The sequence below is a fragment of the Pteropus vampyrus genome, unplaced genomic scaffold (assembly GCF_000151845.1).
Source record: "Pteropus vampyrus isolate Shadow unplaced genomic scaffold, Pvam_2.0 Scaffold59, whole genome shotgun sequence".
In the NCBI taxonomy this organism is placed as follows: domain Eukaryota; kingdom Metazoa; phylum Chordata; class Mammalia; order Chiroptera; family Pteropodidae; genus Pteropus; species Pteropus vampyrus.
Window position 1 is genome coordinate 4,326,985 of NW_011888840.1, and position 3,837 is coordinate 4,330,821.

The following is a 3,837-nucleotide window of genomic DNA, read 5'->3' on the forward strand; positions in this document are numbered from 1 at the left end:
TGCACACATCCATGAAAATGCTGAAAAATGAGGGTGTTTTTCTTCCTCCTTCAGAGTATATTCTGGAAAACTACATTGTGAAAGCCACTTTTATCTGGGAACAGCATCTCCTCTCTGTAGCAGGGGGAGGGGTTTGGGCTGCTTGTCTCTTGACTAAAAGAAAAAAAAATATCCAAGTTTCATTCTATCTGAAAAAAAATCTGTTTCACTGGGTCAAAGGTTATTTATCCTATACTAACTCCTTTGTCACACTGTTAAAATAATTCCTAGCTGTGACCATCTCAGGTTTTCCCTTTTGGTTATTTTATGCTCATTTAAAATGATACAAATGAATTTAATAACATCCATTTCTGGATGTTGGAAAGATTTTCTTTTTCCTATGGTTCTTTCATATGTTACAAAAAGACAAGACTATTGGATGGTGAATTCTAGGTAGATGAGATATTATTCTATCTTCCATTCACTTGTATGGATCCATCAACCAGCTATAATTTAAAGTCAAAAATACCACTATTTTGAGGAAAAAAAATTATGCTTTATACAGAGGATCCAAAATAAGCAGATTCTCAGTCCTCAAGTTGCTCAAAGCATACACAGAAAGCCCAGGCATATACAAAACTAAATAATTATTTTTTTAAATGCAAAAAATAAAGAAAATTTTGTGAAAAAGAAAGGATTGGGCAGGTAATGTGGACAATTTAGAGGAGAAACAGTAGAGTGGGCTGAGAAACCTTTTTATAGAAAGAAGATGTTGTCAAGGAAAGTATGTCCAGCCTCTGCATACTTATTATAGCCTAAAAAATCTTAATGCTTAAACCACATGACTGTGTTTATAGGCAAAGGTTTAAAAGGCTCTTGGTTGTTTAAAATACAATAGGCTGTGCTAATTTGATACTCTATCTCCTTATTTAACATATAATCCACCATCCCTGTGCTCTGCTCTCTTTTTCTCAGTAGAGAACCTGATCTGCTTTCTAGAGCCCCGCTCCTCCTCTTTGTCATTGCCCCCTTCCTCACTGGCGATGTAACCAGTAATGGGGCTGGCTCCATATTCTGATTCCAAACAAAGCTGCGGGCCAATATGGACTTTTATACCCAGGCCATAAATGAATGAGGAGCAATGGACTAGGAAGCACATCTCTAAATACACCCCCAATTATAATTGGATTGTACACGGTCCCTTGGAACTAAGGAATTGCAGATACAGTTATTGCTCTGAGGCCAGATCTGAGCATCTTTCTTCCTGCCATGTCCCCAGGGATACAGAGATGGGAAATTTAAAGAAGAAACATCAAACAAAAAGGAAGATGCCTCCGTATTAAAGAAAGTCTCCCCTTGTCTTCAGCTGTAGAGATCATATTTTAATTATATCCTTTTACTTTCTGACTTTTAATATGTCTTCCTTTCTCTTGGAAAATGACACCAAGGCAGTGGATTTTGTTTTCCTTAGTCAAGGTGAGCCAACCCATGTAGTTTTCAAAGGGTAAATAAATCAGACACAAAGACTACAATGTAGTTCTGCAATGATGAGTAGGGGAAGAAACGTGTGTACTTCTGGATGTTTGTGTTCTCTAGACAGAAGCTGAACACTGGAGCTAGGACTTACTGCTTCAGCATCCATCTCTCTCTGGGAACTCTCTTTATCCTTGTTTGAAAGCATGGACTGAGAAGTGAAACATAAGCTCCTTTTACAAAAACCTGACTCAATCGGGTCTCTTGCTTATCTGCAAGCATAAGCCAGCCTCCCCAGAGCTAAAACTTTGTTTGTTTGCTGGACGGTAGAAATATATACCCTCCCACTTCCCACTTCCCAGGGACATGGTCCAGGAACTCAAACTTGATCTGGATTTTAAATGATGGATAGAATAAATGCCTCTTTCAGAAACAGCCTCTTCATCTCAAGGTTAAATAACAATTCACTTTATATTTTTATTTCTTTTATAAAAATTTTTGAATCCTTTTTTTTTTTTGGCATAAAATAAGGTTGTAACACTATTCCTTGTAATCCATTAGTCAGTTGATCCACTAACATTTATTGAATAGTTTACCCCATCGGTGAGACATTTTTATTATATGTAACACTCTTATGTATACTTGAGACTGTACTTGAACTTTTCAGTCTGCCCTCATTATTTATTAGTCCCCATATCTGCACCACGGTCTTTTGTTTTGTTTTTTTAATGCCTACAGCACCTGGTATTCCTAGATGGTTTCCCATCCAAGTACTAACCAGGCCCGACCTTGCTTAGCTTCTGAGATCAGATGAGATCGGGCACGTTCAGGGTGGTATGGCCATAGACCTGCACCGCAGTTTTAATACTTTAAGCTCAGAGTCTTAACCTCAGCACTACTGGCATATTGGAATGGATAATTCCTTATTGTGGGGAGACTTTTCATGCATTGCAGGGTGTTTAGCAGCATCTTTGGCATCCACCCACGAGATATCAGTAGCACATTCCATACCCCAACTCAGCTGTAACCAGCAAAAATGTCTCAAAGACATTATCCAATATCCTCTGGGGGACAAAATTGCTCCCAGTTGAGCACTACAGTTTTAGCCTAATAATATACTTTATATACGAGCTTAGAACAAACCAACTCTTGTTCTCCTTTCTTCCCTCTCAAACGTATCTGTTATTCTCATATACTTATTATTCTAGTTGAATTTCAGGTTCACTTTCAAATATATTTAAATATTTATATATTAACTTGGGGGAAATGACATTTAAAATATTAATTTCCCAATACACGTATATTTCCATTTATACCAGTTTTTTTTTTTGCATGTAGTCATACAATTGGTTATAAGTTTATTATTAAAAATATTTTCAATTTGACCTCTCGTTTAATCCACATTATTACCCATAGGGTAGGAATACAAATTTTAACTTACATGTCACAGATGAAACGCGGAAGTTGGATGGAGAAAGGCTGTTGACTTGGATTCTACGATCCTTTCTTTCACCCTCTGCTTCACCCGAAGGTCTAAAATTGGGAAACAAGACAAGAAAGATATAAAGGACCGCGTGAGACATTTCCTACATCGAAAAGCAAGGGTGAAAGCAAAACTTTCATTTTTCAGTGAGAAGATTTTCCTCATGGTTTGGAGGGTTTTACAGTCCATGCTTTCCTTCCTGGGCCTGAAATCCCATAAATTTCCTCCAACTGATTTCTAGCTCAATTTTGCAATTCAAGAGATTTGTGCAGTTCAAATCACTTTGAAGATTGCCCCTTTATTAGTGCTGCTAAGGTGAAACTCTGAGTCAATGGCGTCTCATTCATTCTAATAGGGCTCTGTAACTTTAGTTAAAGGAGCAGCACTGTGTAATAAGGTGAATTATGTGGTCATGAGCTGAAACTCATTATGATCATAGACTTTTTGACTTTTCTCCACCTTTTTCTCTCTCTGTCTAAAGCTTAGAAATGGATGGATAACTTGGACAGAAAAATCACTTTGTCCTTGGATCTTTTTGCATGATCGCTTATGCATGATCACAAAGAAAAGATATTTCTTTTTCTCCTACCTCAGGATGTGTCATAAGGGACTTAGTAAAGTAGGTTGTGGATGAGGCAGAAACAGCAATGGCATCGTTCACAGTGAGTCAGGGCCAGCTTGGATGGATAGAACAGCTGGAGGGGAGAAAAGCCAATCCAGAGCAGATGCTCATGTCATGTCTGAGGGCATGTAGGAAGGGTCTAGACTAGTGGCTGGGATTAGATAAGATATGAAAGCAACACAAGTCAACAAGAGTGAGCCAAGAGAAAACAACTGAAAATCCAGTGGGCTGGCAGCTTCAGGGAAAACTATAAATAACCAGGTTCTAGTTTCTGCACTAA

At 38.0% G+C, this 3,837-nt stretch overlaps 1 long non-coding RNA gene and 1 other non-coding gene across 2 annotated transcripts in view; both read right to left on the minus strand.

Moving 5' to 3' along the window:
* LOC105292555 overlaps positions 1–2,967 on the minus strand; it is a 64,283-nt gene extending 61,316 nt beyond the window's left edge. Inside the window, exon 1 of the long non-coding RNA XR_895914.2 lies at positions 2,894–2,967. This is a non-coding gene — a long non-coding RNA (uncharacterized LOC105292555). The remainder of the gene's footprint in view (positions 1–2,893) is intronic.
* On the minus strand, positions 2,182–2,300 carry LOC111740222. Its single transcript, XR_002780543.1, has one exon. It is a non-coding gene; the product is annotated as a 5S ribosomal RNA (ribosomal RNA).
* Positions 2,968–3,837: the final 870 nt, after the last annotated feature.